We start from the raw sequence: 18,090 nt of genomic DNA on the forward strand, positions 1-18,090 counted from the left end.
GATGGGCAGTGGCTTGAACGATGAGGAATTGTGGAGTGACCTGTGTGTTTTGAAACCAGGGGGTGCATCCAGTGAGAGGCAGCCTACTTTGGCACTGGGCAAACAAGTAGAGATGACAGGCAGGGAGGCTGCAGCGGAAGCGACAAGTGCTGCTGATCATATGATCCCTGGAGATATGACTGACCCGAGACCCCCTAAGTGGTTGATCCATTACAAAGCCTGGATCCCATTGAAACTATCAGTACAGATGAAGGGCTGAGAAGGTCATCTCGAGCAAATGCTGGACATTATCCCAAACCATAACAATTGCGCAGATCAGTGATGCCTGAAGAAAATGTAGATTCCAATGTGCGGGTCATTGTAGCTCAATCGAACCTGTTGATCACGTGATTGCTTAGTTAATAGTCACCATGTGATGCGTAGTTGCTGGAACGACAACTCTCAAGCAGGGAAATGTATAGCGGGGAAGGTGGGTGGGACCTCAGCACCCGACTTCGGAGCTGGGCTGGATGCCCCCTCTGGTGGGGGGCATTCCCTATGGTGCACTAGGTCCCCGCCAGCAGAGGTCGTTGGTCCAGGAGGATGCTGGGCCAGGGGATTGGTTAGCCCTGGGGATCCCCTTGGGACAAGAGGCAAAGTCTTCGGCAGGCTGGGGCTGAGCCTGAGCCCAGGGCACGGGCTGAAGGGGGGAAGCCAGGGGCTTCATGGAGAGAGAAAGAGAGCATGGCAGCAGCAAGGAGCAAAAGTTCAAGACTGGTGAGTTGCAACATTGAGGAGCCAAGGCCATGAATATGGCAGACCAAAGCCTCTGACAGCGGCCAGGGAGCTGCGAAGTGGCAGTATAGCAAGTGAACAGCTGCTGGAGGCCGAGGCAGACTGCCTGGACAGCACCCTAGTGTTTGAGGTCATGAGGAGGGGAAGATCCCCTTCCTGTCTGGGAGACAGCTTTGTGTGTTTGAATCTGATGTTACAAGTATTCACTCAGCAGAATCAGTTCTTAAATCTCGGATGGTACTTGTTTTACCATTACAGAGAGTGTAAATACAAAAAGGAATGAGCAAAAGGAATGCAAATTTCATTACATTAATAAGAAAAAGTTATTATAATGGTATATGATATGCAGTCATATAATTTACATGACATACAGTTCCTGCTGCTGAAAAGCAGACAAACTGGTATCAAAGAAATTTGCCTGCTACAAGCAGTGACTAGTATAAACAAAAATATTTTGAAGAATGGTGGGAATCTTCATCCCACATCAGCACTGGCTCTCTACCTAAATTCCCCAGTCATGATCCAAACAGGAGAGACGGGGAGAGACAAAGGAGAGGAAGATAGGGGGAGAAAAATACAGAAAGAGGAACATAGGAACTGAGTAAGCCATTCAGCCCATCGAGCCTGCTCCGGCATTCAATACAATCTTGGCTGATCATCCACTTCACTGCCTTTTTCCCCACATCCCTTTATGTTATTGACAGATTTCCAAACACCAATCTCTTCTTTAAACATACTAAATGACTGAGCGTCCACAGCCCTCTGGGGTATTGCCACAGAAGGCTGTGGAGGCCAGGTCATTGAGTATATTTAAGACCGAGATAGATAGGTTCTTGCTTGGTAAGGGGATCAAAGGTTACGGGGAGAAGGAGGGAGAATGGGGATGAGAAACTTATCAGCCATGATTGAATGGCAGAGCAGACTTGATGGGCCGAATGACCTAATATCTGCTCCTATGTCTTATGGTCTTATGGGTAGAGAATTCCAAAGATTCACAAAACCCTGAGTAAAAAAAATTATCCTCATCTCGGTCCTAAATAACTTTCCCCTTATTTTGAAATTGTGTCCCCTGGTGCTAGACTCCCAACCAGGGGAAACACCTTACCTGCATCTACCCTGTCTATCCCTTTAAGTATTTTGGAGGTTTTAATGAGGTCACCTCACATTCTTCACAACTCTAGAGAATAATAAAGGCCCAGTTTCCCCAATCTCGCCATGGGACAGTCCCACCGTCCCAGGAATATGTCTGGTGAATCTTTGCTGCATTCCCTCTATGGCAGGGGTGGGGAACCCCCAGCCCAGGGGCCAGATCTGGCCCTTTGCACTTTTTCATCCGACCTGTGGTGAGATTTTTTAAAAAAAATTACGTGCAAATGACACATATGCCTCCGCCATTTTGGGCCTCGCACTTCCCGACCCATCTCCTGAGAGCATGCTGCACTCTGGGCTAGCCACTGCCATGTTCTGATGCCTGAGCTTCAGCTGCAGTCACCAGAGGCCCAGGCTTTGGGGAGAGAGCGAGGCCTGAGATCTGGGAGCAGCAGTGCAGGGCAGGGACAAGGAAGCTGCCGGCTGTCGATTGAGTAGTGGCACGAATAACCTGGGGCGGGGGAGAGAGGGGGCAGGACACCTGGCTCCATTGGTGGCTCACCCCCGCCCCTCCCAGCTCCATTGGTGTCCCAGGACATGGGGCTCAGCCCCTGCAGACTGAGGAAGAGGCCCAGGCTCCAGGCCCAAGTGCAGCCTCGGACTGGGAGTTGGCCAGAGCCTTGGGTTGTTGACTCACTGCCCTGGGCTGGTTTGGGGGTGAGACAGACAGGCAGCGACAGAGAGAGAGAGAGACAGGCAGACAGAGAGAGAAGCCAGTTGTGAGTAGCAACATCATCAGTGCCAGCAGAAATAACAAGGCTCATTAAGGAAAAGCAAATTTAGCCATCACATTAAAGCATTGGGTGAGTTAAACATTAATGTATTCTTTCTGGACAAAAATAAATAAATAAAGTTGGTTTTGTGTGTACGGCCTGCCACTGATTTTGTCTATGTGTGAGTGGCCCTTGATAAGAAAAAGGTTCCCCACCCTTGTTCTATGGCAATAATATCCTTCCTGAAGTAGAGGGACCAAAACTGCACACACTACTCCAGGTGACACCTCACCAAGGTTCTATATAATTGAAGCAGGATTTGACTACTTCTGTACTCAAATCCTCTTGCAATATAGGCTAACATACCATTAGCCTTCCTAATTGCTTGCTGCACCTGTGTGTTAGCTTTCAGTGACTTACTGACGAGGATACCCGGTGTCCCACCCACCTTCTAATCTTTCACCTTTTAAGACATACTCTTCTCATCTGTTCCTCGTACCAAAGTGGATAACCTAATATTTTTCCACATTATATTCCATCTGCCATATTCTTGCCCACTCACTAAGTCTGTCCAAACCCTACTATAGCCGCTTTACATCTTCCTCAACACAAATTCCCACCTAGTTTTGTGTCATCTGCAAATTTGGGAATATGAAATTTTTCCCTACATCCAGATCATTGAACAGATGGAGCCCAAGTACTGATCCTTGCCATACCCAACTCGTCACAGCCTGCCAGTGCAAGAATGACCTGTTTATTCCTACTCTGTTTTTTGCCTGTTAGGCATTCCTTAGTCCATGCCAGTATATTACCTCCTATCCCATGTGCTTTAATTTTGTTAGCCAATCTCCTGTGGAGGACTTGTCAAAAGTCTTCAAAAAATCCAAGTATACTACATCCACCAACTCCCCTTTATCAAATCTGTTCTCCAACAGGGTCCTCAAACATGATTTCTCATTCATAAATCCATGTTGACTATGCCTAAGCAGATTATTATTCAAGTGTTCATTTATCATATCCTTTATAATAGATTCTAGCATTTTCCCTAGTATTGATACAAGGCTAACAGGTTTGTAATTCCCTGTTTTTTCTCTCTCTCCAGTCTTAAATAGTAGGGTGGCATTTGCTATCTTCCAATCTGCAGGAACCATTCCAGAATTCATAGAATTTTGGACAATGATTATCTACAATGCATTCACTATCTCCATAGTCTACATCCTAGAGTGTTTAAAGAGGTAGCTATCAGGTCTCGGGGACTTATTAACCTTCAGTCCCATTAATTTCTCCAACTCAACCTTCTTACTAATACCAATTTCCTTCAATTCCTCATTCCCCCTCGTCCCTTGGATCTCTAATTCTGAGAGATTTCTTGTATGTTCCTCAGCGAAGACAGACAAAGTAATCATTTAGCTTCTCTGCCATTTCTCTATTCCCCATTATAAATCCTCCTGACTCTGTCTGTAATGGATCCACATTTGTCTAAGACAAACATTTCCTTTTTATGGACCTATAGAAGCTTTTACAGTCCGTTTTAAAATTTTTTGCTAGTTTACATTCATATTCTATTCTCCCTTTATCAGTTTCTTGGTGCTACTTTGCTGCATTCTAAAATCTTCCCAATCCCATAGACATCTGGAGCACAGGAGGCCATTCGGCCCATTGTGTCCACGCCAGCCAACAAAGATCTGACTACACTAATTCCATTTTCCAGTACTTGGCCCATAGCCCTGGAGGCTACGGCAACACAAGTGAATATCTAAATACTTCTTAAATGTTACCAGGGTTTCTGACTCAATCCTTTCAGACAGTGAATTCCAGACTCCCACCACTGTCTGGGTGAAAATATTTCTCAACTCCCCTCTTAGACTTCCATTTCTTACCTTAAATCTATGCCCCCTAGTTATTGACCCCTCAATCCTCAGGTTTACTACTATTTCTGGCAACTTAATAGGCCTTTTCTTTTAATCTTAATCCTATACAATCCTTAGCTTCCTTTGTTAGATATGGTTGATTGACTTCTCTTTTTGGGTTTTTGTGCCTTGAATGAATGTATAATTGCTGTAAACTATGTAATAATTCTTTGAAGACTATCCATTTCCTATATACCCTCTTACCTTTTAATGTATTTTCCCAATCCACCTCAGCCAATTTGCTCCTCATACCTTCATAATTCCTTTTGTTCAAATTTAACACCCTGGCTTCAGATTGAACAACCTCACTTTCAAACACTGTAAAATTCTATCATATTATGGTTCCCCCACATCTAAAGAATCTTTTACAACAAGATTATTAATTAGCCCTTTTTCGTTACATAATATGAGATCTAAAATCACCCGTTCTCTACTTGGTTCCTCAACATACTGCTCTAGAAAACCATCCCTAACACACTCCAGAAACTCATCTTACACAGCATCAGTAGGACTCATTAGGTTTACCTAGTCCATATGCAGATTGAAGTCACCCATGATCACTGCATTACCCATGCTACATGCTTCTCTAATCCCTTGATTAATGCCATGCCCCACACCACCACGACAGTTTGGTGGCCCATAAACAATTTCTACTAATATTTGCTGTCCCTTGATGTTTCTTAGCTCCACCCAAACATATTCCACATCTTGTTCTTTTGATTTGAGATCCTCCCTTACTAATGTACTGATCCCATCCCTTATTAAACAGCACACTACCTCTTTTTCCTTTTTGCCTGTTCTTCCTGAATGTTGAATATCCTCGAATATTCAGTTCCCAGTCTTGGTCACTCTGCAGCCATGTTTCCAAAATGGTAACTAGATCATACCCAATTACCTATATTTGTGCCTTTAAATCATCTACCTTGTTGTGAATGCTGTGTGCATTCAGGCAGAGTGCCCTTAATTTTGTCCTTTTGAAATTTTAACATTCTAAGCTTAGTTGATGCTTGCCTTTGCTTCACCTGCCTTTTAATTTCACTTACCACTTTTCCACTTCCCATTACCAGTTCTACTTCCTTCTAATTTGAGCTGCCTTCAGGTTCTCATCCTCCTGACAAGCTAGTTTAAACCTTCCCCAACAGCACTAGCAAATCTCCCTGTGAGGATATTGGTCCCGATCCTGCTAAGGTGTAACTCATCCAGCTTGTACAGGCCCCAACTGCCTCAGAACCAGTCCCAGCGCCTCAGGAATCTTATGCCCTCCCTCCTACACCAGTTCTCCAGCCACGTGTTCAATTGATCAATCCTCCTATTTCTGTGCTCACGAGCACGTGGCACTAGGAGTAATCCTGAGATTACTGCTGTTGAGGTCCTGCTTTTAAAATTTTCTTCCTAAATCCCTAAAATCTGCTTTCATGGCCTGATCCTTCTTCCTATGTCGTTGGTACCAATGTGGACTAAGATCTCTGGCTGTTCACCCTTCCCAGGAAGGATGTCCTGCAGCTACTCCACAACATCCTTGACCCTGGCACTAGGGAGGCAACACACCATGCTGGAATCACGTTTACTGCCGCAGAAATGCCTGTCCGGTTCCCTGATAATGGAATCCCCTACCGCTATTGCTCTTCCACTCTTCTTCCTTCCTCCTGTGCAGCTGACCCACCTGTGGTGTCACAGACTTGACTCTTGTTGCACTCCTCTGAGGAACCATCGTCCTTACCAGTATCCAAAATGGAAAACTTATTAGCAAACAAGATAGACTCAGGGGACACCTGCAATACCTGCCTGGTTCTCTTAGGTTGCATTGTGGTTACCCATTCCCTCTCTGCCTACATGCTCCTAACCTGCAGTGCGACCATCTCCCTAAACGTGCTATCCACATAGTTCCATGCCGCATGGATGCACAACAGTGACTTCTGTGACTGCTCAAGTTCTGAAACCCAGAGCTCAAGCTTCTGCAGCTGGTGACACTTCCTACAGATGCATTTGTCTAGGACATAGCGTGTCCATGAGTTCCCACATTCCCCTGGAGGTACATTCTACTAGGCCAAGCTGACCTGCCATACCGTAACTATTTATTACAATTAGAATAAGTAGAATAGAATACCTTACCAGTTACTCACCAATTAGCTTCTTTCCCTGTAGTGAAGTAAAAGCCAGCTACTGGAGGCTGAAAAAAAGATAGAAAAAGGAACACCTCTTGCCCCTCTTCACCAAACTCTTATTTTACACTCTGTGCACCCAATGCAGCGTTCAGTGAAGATTAAATCAGCACTCAGAAGGCCCCTTTTTATGATCCCTGAAAAATAACTAATTCAATCTTCTGAAAACCAATTTAAGCTAGCTACCCAGTTAATTAGCTGCAGTTCTCTCAGAGAGCTTGTATACCCCTGTTTCAAAGCTGGAATAAAAAAATTATTCAAGTTATAAGTTAATTGCTAAATTAAGAAAAAAAAAATAAGGAAAGAGAAAAAAAGTAGACTTTAAGTTGCAATTAACCCTTAAAACACACTCACTCACCAGCTCTAAGTGCAGACTAAATCAGCATGCTGCAGAGACAGACTGGTCAGTTTGACTTGTACTGTTGGAGAGCTGAACAGTGCTAAGTATGGAGTAGTGCTTTAACAAAGTATGGAACAAGTTACTTGAACTGCGTGAAATAGTTGATAGGTTTTATGTAATTTTAGTGCTCACTTTGTAATTAATGCTAGGTCAGTGCCAGTTGCCTGATTCAGGGGACTGTCTGGGAAAAATAGGTGTAGTGGAAGCGGGTGGAGACAGTAAGTGATGGAGAATCTATACAATGAAAAATCAACTTAGACAAAACTCACAACTACATCACTATGTCTGTGTGTCCATAAGCATTCGTATTTTTCAAGTGTTATTCAACATGCATATTCTTAAATCATGTTTTGAGGTTCTATGAAGAATGCTTTGACCGTAGTGTTCTTTTAGACTGAGCATGGTTGGCTAAACTCAACTATTTTATTATTCATCAGTGAAATGATTTTTTTTCTGCAATCACAGTAGAAATCAGCTTAACAACATTATAAAATTTGGAGCCATACATTCGTTCCGCAGGTCAGCCACAAGTCTCTTTGAAGTATTTTACAGTACTATTTTCAGTTTAACAAGGGTTTCAATAAAAACAGTTTTAGCTTTGAACCAAAGTCCAGCTGAAGTTGCAATTATAAGAAAACGTTAAATGGCATCCTGAACCATCTACCCATGATATCAAAAAGAGGTAGACAAAGTACTTGCACATGCCTCATTTATCTTTCAACAGAGTAGGTCTAGAAGAAAAAAAACATGAACTCATCTAATTTTTATTGAATCAAATAGATAAATCAGGTTTACAGTGGAATGCCAATTCTCTGCAACAATGGAGAGGAAACCTTGTAGATAGCTGAGAGTTCCCAAATGATCATATGCTACAGATTGTTTTGCCTGCTCCCATTCAACCACTAATTCTCTCCAGTAACTTGCACCTCCATTACTCCAGATAGTCCAATGCACTCCTGGATCCCATTTCCCTATCATCCTTGTGCTTGCTGACTTACATTGATAACTGGCCAAGCAACTTTCAAATTTTTTTCCTTGTTTTCAAATCCCTCCACAGCCTTGCTCCTCCCTAACTCAGTAATCCCATCCTCAACCCTGTGAGATATCTGCTCCTCCAATTCTGGCCTCTTGCGCATTTCTGATTTTAATTGCTTCACCATGTGGCTCAGTGTCAAGGTGTTATATAAATAAATTGTTGTTGTTGTTGAAGGGGAGTGGTTAATGGACAGAAAAAGAGTAGGAATAAACTACCTTAGACCATGGCGTATAAGTCGACCTGGTGTATAAGATGACCCCATTTTATCGGTGCTAGAAATCATGTTTAGGCCTGGACACAGTGTATAAGTTGACCTCCCTGTTCTACTAAGAAATGCTCTGCTTGCATTAGGGGTCAGCCTCAATTTTTCACCTCAGAAATGCATGTTTGACTCACCTTATAAATCAGCGCATGGAATCACGCAGGCGATACAGACCACATTGCCAAGATGATGCATGGGCGTTTAAGACACACCCACACAGAGCACACCACATGGAGCAAACAACCAACAGAAATGGACTCTCTGGCAAAAAAAAAAGTGAAGTACGAAGCTGGTTTCAAGGTAAAAGTCATAATATTTGTTAACTCATCAAATAACTATGTTGCAGCAAGGGAATTTGGTGTTGGTGAAAAATTGTTGTGAGAATGGAAGGAGAAGGAATCTGCTCTAAAGAAGATGCCCAAGACCAAATGCACCATGAGAACAGGGACCAGCCGCTGGCCTGATCTTGAGAAGCATGTATTGGAATTGGTCATCAAAAATCGTCTTAAAGGTTACATCGTCACCAGAAATGCATATATGCTGACTTAAGTGAGCCAAATCAAACCCAGAGTCCAGCAAAGACTTCAGAGCAACAGCTAGTTTTTGTAGCTGCTTTATGGTAGGAAAATGTTTAGTGATGCAGTAAAAGCCAAGATCGCTCAGAGACTACCAAAAGACCTCAATGCCAAAATCACCAGTTTCCAGCGATACATCAGATAGTGGCAAAAACACGGGTGCCAAATCTGATCCAGAGTGAGATCCTTACGATGATGCCATAGCCAAAAAGTGACTCAGAATGAATATGATGAACTCTTTTTGGCAAATGCCGAAGACAATGAATTTGACAGTCATCAAAATGTTTTGACTGTGGTTGAAGGCATTCTTGTAGAATGAACTTGTTCAATAAAATGTGTCATGTTGATTTAATTTAAATTACCGGTGGTCTTTTTCTTCACATTTCAAAATATGGCCACCTATACCAACACCAGTGGTTCACATTTTATACTCAGTGAAAGTTGACCCCATTTTTGGGAGGATTTTGAGGTTTCAAAGATCTGCTTATATGCCACAATATAGGATGGGCATTTTCAATTTGGCAGGTTGTGTGTAGCAGGCTACCGTCAGGATCAGCACTTGGTTGTGGCTATTTACGATCCATATTAATGACTTAAATGAGAATCCAGAGTGTAATGTATCCAAGTTTGTTGACAGTAAAAAGTTAGGTGGGAAAATAAGCAGTGAGAAGGGTGCAAGGAGGCTGTACAGAGATAAAGACAGATTGGGTGAATGGGAAAGAATGTGCCAGATGGAAAGCAAGGTGGTGAAGTGTGAAGTTATCCACTTTGGGAGAAAGCAGAAAAACATTTTTCTGAATGACGAGAAGGGAATTGGATGCCCTTGTAAATAAATTGCAGAAACTTAACATTAAGGTTCAGCAAGAAATTAGGTATTAGGAAGGCAAATGGTATGTTAGTTTTTGTTATAAAGGGATTGGAACAAAGAATAAAAAAGTCTTACTACAATTATACAAGGCATTGGTAAAGCCACATTAAGTATTGTGTGCAGTTTTGGTCTCCATACCCAAGAAAGGAAATATTTGCCCCAGAGGGAATGTAACAAATGTTCACTAAACAGGTTCCTGGGATGAAGGCGTTATCCTATATGGAGAGATCAAGTAGACTGGGTCTATATTCCCTGGAGCCAATAAGAATGAAAGGTGACCTAATTGAAATATAAAATTTTTAAAAGGCTATGACAGTGTAGATGCTGAGAAAATGTTGCCCTGGCGAGGTAATCTGGAACACAGCGTCACGGTCTTAAAATTAGAGGCCGGCCATTTATGACTGAGATTAGGAGAAATTTCTTCACTCTAAAGATTGTGAATCTTTGGCATTCTCTAACCCAAAAAACTGTGGATGATCACCAGAGTTTAATTGAGACAGAGCTTGTTAAATCTTTGGGTACAAAGGGAATAATGGATGTGGGACTAATGGAAGAAGTTGGAATTCAGATAGATCAGCTCTGATCTTGTGGAATAGTGGAGCAGACTTGGAGCCATTCAGCCTACTCCAGCTTCTATTTCTTACTGCTTTCACAAACCAACACAGAAATTCATTTTATACATACTGTACATTAAGAAATTCCCAATATCAGTTACACGTTTGTCTTTTGCATGTTTGAGTCTGAAACTCTTGGTTCAGCAAATAACTTTCTTATGTCATTTACTGTATTGTCTACTCTGCAGGGTTGCATTTCTGTTACCTTCTTTCAAAGGTGAAGATCCCAAGTTTCTGCAGTCTTTCTTCATCATTTAGTCCACTAGTGCTGGACATTAGTCTGGTGGTGGTTCTTCAAGTTACCACCAGGGCTTAAAATACTTTTTTTAATGACTCAATGACTAGAACTGGAAGAAATCTTTAAGGTGTGGTTTGATAAGAACACTATACATGTTAAGCATGACTTGTATTTGTTCTCTATTATTTTCTCCACATATGCTTTATGTTCCCTGCTCCACAATGAGTTGATATGTTTAGTGATAAGTTTCCTAAACCCTCAAGGTCACTTTCAACTTCAATGTTTGGTATTTCAACATGGAGCACCTATGTCACCCATTGTTCCACTGCTGTACCACACTTTACACCTATCCATATAGCTTTTTAACTGCTATAGTTCCATCCATTTGCCTGACATATTTTCAGTGTCAGGGGGATATGATAAGTGTGTGTGTGTGTCTAATTATGTGCGTGTGTGAGAGACAGAGTGAGAATGAGAGAGACACTTAATTGGATTAAAGTCAGCTGGTCAGAAGGCTTTGATGCAAATGTGATAAAATGGGGGCGGTTTAGAATGTAAAGTGTAAAAGGATTTTCAGGCTTGGCCTAAATAGCCAAGTGGTTATGGTACTGGGCTTGTAACCCCAAGATCAAGAGTTCAAATCTCATAATGGCAAACTATGAAACAATGTAACTTCATCTGAAACAGATGGAAACAGGTTTACTCAAAAAGAGTATCAAGAGTTCAAATCTCACAATGGCAAACTATGAAATAATGTAAAAGGATTTTCATTTTTAAGTAAACCAGATTATATTGTTTTCAAAGGAGGGGTGAAATGTGTCACCTAGCCAGGTGAAGTTTAAAACTGTGTGTTTATTTTTCTCAACGATTCTGGTAAAACAGTGCTATGAGAGATTTTTATTATCAGAAAGATAAAGTCCAAAGACATCGGACAGAATTTTCTGGATGGGGGGGGGGGAGATTGGGAGTTCGTGATTGGGTTCACGCCGCCATTTTACGCGAGCGGACCAATTAAAGCCCGCCCAGCGTACTTCACGACTCCCGAGCATAGCAGGAGTGGGCGGGTGGCGGCGGGCTTGCTTAGCCTTCCGGGTCCAATAGCAACCCAGCGGCCTGTATAAAGGAAGGCCTGGTAGCCTTGGAAAGGTTGCTCGCAATGGCTGGGTGAAGGGCTCTGCACAGGAGCAATGGAAGTTATGCAAGTCTGGAGGGTAGGCCATCAGGGCAGGACAGTCCAGAGGGTAGGCCATTGGGGCAGGCCAGGCTGAAGAGTAAGCCATCAGGGCAGGCCAGGCTGGAGGATAGGGTGGGGTGGCTAGTGCACCCGTCGTTTTTCTGATGACTGCCTTGCTGCCCTCCTCGAGGAGGTGGCAGCACGGTGGGAGGTGCTGGTTCCCCAGGACAGGAGGAAAGGCCCTCCCCCGCCACATGACGAAACATGCCTGGGAGGAGGTAGCGGAGGTGGTGAGCTCCCACGACGTGGTGCAGCACACCTGGATCCAGTGTCACAAGCGCTTCAATGACTTGTTGTGCTCTGGAAGGGTGAGGACAATGTTGGCATTGGTCACCTAGCCCAGCAGGTCAGCTTTCTCCCCTTCTACCCGCCCCCCCACACCAAGACTGAGTGTCGTGACTGCATTGAATCATTGGTGGCATATGTCTTTTGCTGGGTGGACCAGCAGATGTTGCCCATGCTGAGGTCAGCCTGAGAGGGTGGTGAAGAGATGGGTTCTGCGCCCACAGCATGTGGTACACTGAGACCCACATGACTGTTTTGAGGGCAACCTGGAGGAGCTGTACCTAAGCGCTGTGTTTGGACTGCAGGACATGTCCAGGTCAGGGTGATGACATGCTGGGAGAGGAGCTTCTAGGTGGCGTGGCAATGAACCATCTGTTGCCCTCTGCGCTCCACATGCTTGTGCCTCCTTGCTATGGAAGGATATACCATGTGGTGCCTAATGTGACGTAGGCAGCATGTAGCCAAGGTGGGTATGGAGAACAGGCCTAGCACCTTTGTGAAGTGTTCAGCAGCAGCGGAGTGAGGAGGCACTGAAGCCCTGATATGTCCGACTCTGGTTGGGGTGGGCCGTACGCGAAAAGAGTCCATGTGCAATTTGCACAAATCAATGCTCTTCTCTCACTTTCAGGAGAAGAATGCTTATAATGCTGCAGAACGTGCAAGGACTGGTGGTGGCCAGGTGCAGTTAGCCATTCTCAGCTGGTTTGAGCAGGAGGCCCTGGATTTGGAGAGGCACTATGTGTCCAGGTCGGTGAGGCTGGGGTGCCACGGCCAGGTATGTATGCCCAGCAGTGAGGTCAGCATTGTTCTCCCAACATGAATGTTAAGTGATTTAACTCTGCAACATGGCTTGACCATTGCTTAATGAAAGATGAGTGCGTAGCAATCCGGGGGACAGAGATGCACTGTCATTGTCTCCACGTTAACTAATCCAACGTCCTTGTTCTTCCTGTCAGCATTAGCAGAGCAGGGCCCGGAGGAGAAGCAGAGGCCTCCTCTCACACCCGAGGGCCCTGAAGTCTCACCAGCGTCACACCATCTCTGCCAGGCAGGCACCAGCGCAGATACTAGCGCCTCGGGGGAGTTAAAACATTAGCTAGTGTCCTGGGGCACAGCGGTGAGGGCACTTCACAGTCGCTGGAAGAGCTGGCAGAGACAGATTGCCCGTGGCGCCAGCAGTCAGAGGACTGCATGGAACCAGGCACATGCTCAGACGGTGCCTGATGTGCCTCTGGAATCATCTGCGACGCAGCAGGGACATGAAATGTGACTGGGTGTGCGGGAGCATCTGGGGGAGATACATGAGGCTATGCTTGGCTTGGTCTCTGCGGTGGAGGAGTCTACGCGGATGATGGCCGAAGCAATGAGCCACATGTCCGAGCGCCATGTATCCTCCATGGAGAGAGTGGTGACTGTCATGGAGAGCCTCCTCCAAGAGACCCATCGGGGCTTCCTGGGGATGCGCTCTGACCTGCAAACCCTCACATCGGCATTGACCTCAGCTAGTCAATGCCAGTGTGGGAGATGGTGTGGACACCAAGATTCCCAGCTTGGTGCCCATCCATTCACAGTGAGCAGGGAGGTCCTTAGCGACCTCATGTTGGCGCAGCAGCTGCCTGTAATCTCTGCTGGCACCTCTCAGGGTGCTCTGGATGAGGCCAGCAGCTCCTCAGCCTCTCTCCCAGTGACCATAGAATCCGGTGAGGCTGCGATGACTGGGGAGATGCCAGCTGAAGAACTGGCAGATCCCTCCCAGACGGGGCCAGCACAAGCTCCACAGGTCAGGGGTCGATTGCCAAGATCATGAAGGCCAACAGGACAGCAGAGTCAGCAGGCTGTCTCAGATGCCACTCCCTGTGATGGGGCAGCACCAAGACGTGGCACCCGGAAACATAAACGTAAGGCACCTTAGGCACACCATGGGTTTATCACTGGTGCTTTTGTGTTGGCCCGAGATGAGGACTTTACAATTTGCTTTGAATTGGAACATCGTCATTTTGTTCCATTAAGTTTCTTTGCCTGTGATATTAAGTTCAGACATGTGACCATGGCTGAGGGTGCCTCTTTTCTTCTGCATGTGTATGGTTTCCAAAAATGTTAGGAGTGCTTTGTGGGACATTCAGCTTTATTAACAAGGTCCTTAGTTACTGTGCGTAACCTGGAAGATTTGGCACTTAGGTAGAGTATGGTGCCTACAGCCCAGGCTTGTCCTGGAGGTCCATCTGTGGTGTGCTAGCTGAAGGTTCGTTGGATTAAAGCCTCCCAGGTGTCCCTGCCTCCCTACGGTATGCCCGGGTCAGCCTCTGCCCCCTTGTCATTTCCCTGTGCATGCTCATCCTCAGACTCACTGCTGGACTCATCGTGTGCAGCTGCAACCACTGCGTCGATGTCTTCATCGTCAACTGCGTCCCCACTTTCCAGTGCTAGATTGTGGAGAGCTTGCATGCAACTACTATCACCGAGACACGATCTGGGGGGGTTACTGGAGTGCGCCCCAGAGTGGTCCAGGCATCAGAAGCGCATCATGAGAAGACTGATGGTTCTCTCCACCACAGCCCTTGTGGAGGCGTGGCTCCTATCGTACTGCTGCTTAGCTTCTGTTCTTGGATGGTGTAGTTGCGTCATGAGCCACCTCCTGAGGGGGTAGCCCTTGTTACCCAGCAGCCATCCATCCAGCCGGGCTGGAGCAACGAAGAGCCCCGGCATCTGCGAGTGTCTGAGGATGTAGGCGTCGTGAGAGCTGCCTGGGTACTTACAGACTTGTAGAATCAGCATCGTGTGGTCACACACTATCTACACGTTCATGGCGTGGAAGCCCTTCCTGTTGATGAAGGCACCGGGCTCACCAGCTGGCACCTTGATGGACACATATGTACAGTCCATTGCACTCTCGACGCAAGGAAAGCCAGCAATCACCGCAAAGCCTCTGGCTCGCTTGGTCCCAGCGGAAGTGGATGAAGGTCAATGCACGCCTAAACAGTATGTCTGTAACCTGCTTGACACAAGTATGGACAGCTGATTGGAAGACACCTCAAAGATCATCCATCGACCCCTGGAAGGAGCCAGAGGCATAGAAGCTGAGGGCAGCTGCGACCTTTAGAGCCACTAGCTTGGGGTATCCACCCACACAGTTGGTGTAGATCTCAGGCCCAATCATCTGACATAGTTGACTGTCTCCCTTGAGCGATGGAGCCTCCTTCGGCACTGCACATCGGACATATTGAGATAGCTGCTTCGCCGCCTGTATACCCTGGCAGCAGGATAGTGGCATCTTCTGCGGCCCCTTTCACTCTTGGCCCTGCACTTGTCCTCCCAAAGGTGGCTCCCCGGAGGCTGAATGTGCATTCCTAGCCTCCTCCCCCTTCTAGCCCTCCCTTCCTCCTCAGAGGAGGTGCCTCCAGTGGAGAGTTCAGCTCCCATTCCCAGGCTATGGAAAGGCTTCCAGAAACCTGCAGGCCCAAAAAAGATACCTCACTGCAGAGTGCTGACCTGAGGGTTAAGAGTCCAGACCAAGCAGCTGGTATGCGTTTTAAAGTATTGCAGATCACACGGGCAAGTTTCAAAAACTTTGAAAAATCAATACTTGAGAGAGCACACTCGCGACCCCAGTGAGCCCTCATTTCCCACCTTCATCCGTGGATGAGGTTCATACAAATGTGCCCTACCCGCCTGCCCGTCAGCTCGTGCGTCGACTCGAGCATTGCACGGGCATCGAAAAATCAGCGTCGATTAGTGAGTCAAGGGTCTTAAGTGGCCCGTTAATTAATGGCGGGCACGCAGTGGATATCATTGCACGCCCGCCCAATTTAATATCGTGATGGCGCGCAGTGATGTCAGGAGGCTGGCACGGCATCACCGTGCATCATCTTACGCGCAGACCTGCGGGGCCCAACCCTGCACGCCAACGGAAAAATTCTGCCCATAGTGAAAAAATGGGAATTTGCATTCAAAAGGGGAAAACATGTATAAAGGAGCAAAGGCTGTGTGTAAGGGTAGGCGTTTTTAAGATCTAACAAGTGTGAAAAGCCTTCAGCATCTATGCCTCAAGCTGCTGTTTTCAAAGAACTGAAGCTAAGAAAACTTACTGTGAATTTGACTGGTTCAAGGTATTGTGTGTCACCTGCCTGGGTTTTTAAAAATCTGTGTTTTACCATTGCTTTAACAAAAGTGTAACTGGGAGTCAGATTAAGTAGGGGATTTAGAAGTTATCAGAGTAGTAATCTATACATCTATGTATGTATTTAAAATGATTTCTCTTGTTAACAAATGTTTAATCTAGTTTTGTAAAAACCTATAAGACTTGGTGGTCTTATTACTACTGAATTCAAGGCACGCATCTCAAAATTTATACAAATTGCGGCAGTACCAAGTTTCCCTTTGTGATTTGATGGCATTTAGCATCAGTCGCGCCATAACGTCAGTTCCCGGTCTCTTTCTTCAGCTTCAGCAGCCAAGCCTAATTTATTATCTGCAAGTTTCAACAATTTGCATTGAGTTTCTAAATCTAAGTAATGTAATCTAGGTAATGTAATGCAATTAATGTAAATTAGAAACAGGGGTCTCAATATCAATTCCCACTCCAACATAACAAATTCCTGCTGCTTTATACCCTTCAGTATATTATTTCTCCATTGTCATTTGAATCCCCTTTAGCTTTAAGCTGAACTAATAAAACTTTTGTGCAGAACTGCCAAGTACTCTTCGGAAGTCAAAGTACATCGTGCAGTCGCGTCTTCTATATATCACCTAGGATATTTCTGCCTCAAAGTCAAGGTGGCTAGTCAGGCATGAATATCGCCTTGCTGATTACATGTTGACTGCTGTTCACTGTTTTATCATCTTGCTGATATTCCTGATAATCAATTCCCCTAATTTACCCAGCATTGAAGTACATCCAGAGTTCTCTCTCAGGGTCATCTTTTGCAAATTAACATTTCTCATCTACAGGGATCTCCTCAGTGTTCACTGACTCCTTCATAAGGACTGTCAACAATAGAATATAATGTTTTGCTTTCCCAGTATTTTAGGGATAAATGCCATTTTTTTTGGAGCTCTTTTATATTGAGCCCCTTTAGCCCATATAGGATTTCCATCTCATTTATATTAAAGCAGTTAATTCTACTTGGATTATTGCTATTCCAAGAGAGAATATTGCTCACCTCTTCTCCAGTGAAAATACAAAAGAAATAATCATAATCGTTGTGTGTTAAGTATAACTTAGCCATTCTCAGTTGCAGACCTATTAACATAGCTTAGGGTTCTCATCACTTGAGTGTCCCCTTATCATTTCGGCACCAAAATAATTCTGCATTGATAGTTAATTTACAGAACTGTTCGCACAGTGCTCTGATTGGATCTTTAGCAGTCAGTTCAAAATGGAGTCAGAAAAAGGCTAATATTTGATATTGTTTGGAGAATATTTGAGTACTTATCTTAGCATATAATGGAAAGGGGACAGTAGGATTTGAAGCTCAAACAATAGCGCATTATTTAAAAGGTTGTTGGATGCACATGGATCACAGGTTTCCAAATTCAATAAAGCTGTAAAATGACAAGTCTGTTACAATGGCTTTCCTGGTATAGTACTGTTTCACATGATGTGCAAGAGACGACACTGGCTACTCACAATGTAATAGAGAAAGGAAGCTGATAGAGCTTTAAAAAAAGTCAAATGGATAGGCTGCATTACTTTTTGTTTTATTCATTCATGAGATGTAGGCATCACTGACAAAGTCAGTATTTAATTCCCATCCCTAATTTCCCTTGAGAAGCTGTTAGTGAGCTGTCTTCTTGAATTATTGCAGTATGTGTAGCGAAGGTACAACCACAGTACTGTTAGGTAGAGAGTTCCTGAAGTTTGACCCAGTGAC

The 18,090-nt window shown here is 44.9% G+C and overlaps 1 protein-coding gene across 14 annotated transcripts in view; it reads right to left on the reverse strand.

Moving 5' to 3' along the window:
- The window catches only part of LOC121281854 (transmembrane protein 33-like), a 192,746-nt gene that overhangs the window by 98,409 nt on the left and 76,247 nt on the right, over positions 1-18,090 (reverse strand). The window lies entirely within an intron of this gene.

The sequence above is a fragment of the Carcharodon carcharias genome, chromosome 9, assembly GCF_017639515.1.
Source record: "Carcharodon carcharias isolate sCarCar2 chromosome 9, sCarCar2.pri, whole genome shotgun sequence".
Classification (NCBI taxonomy): Eukaryota; Metazoa; Chordata; class Chondrichthyes; order Lamniformes; family Lamnidae; genus Carcharodon; species Carcharodon carcharias.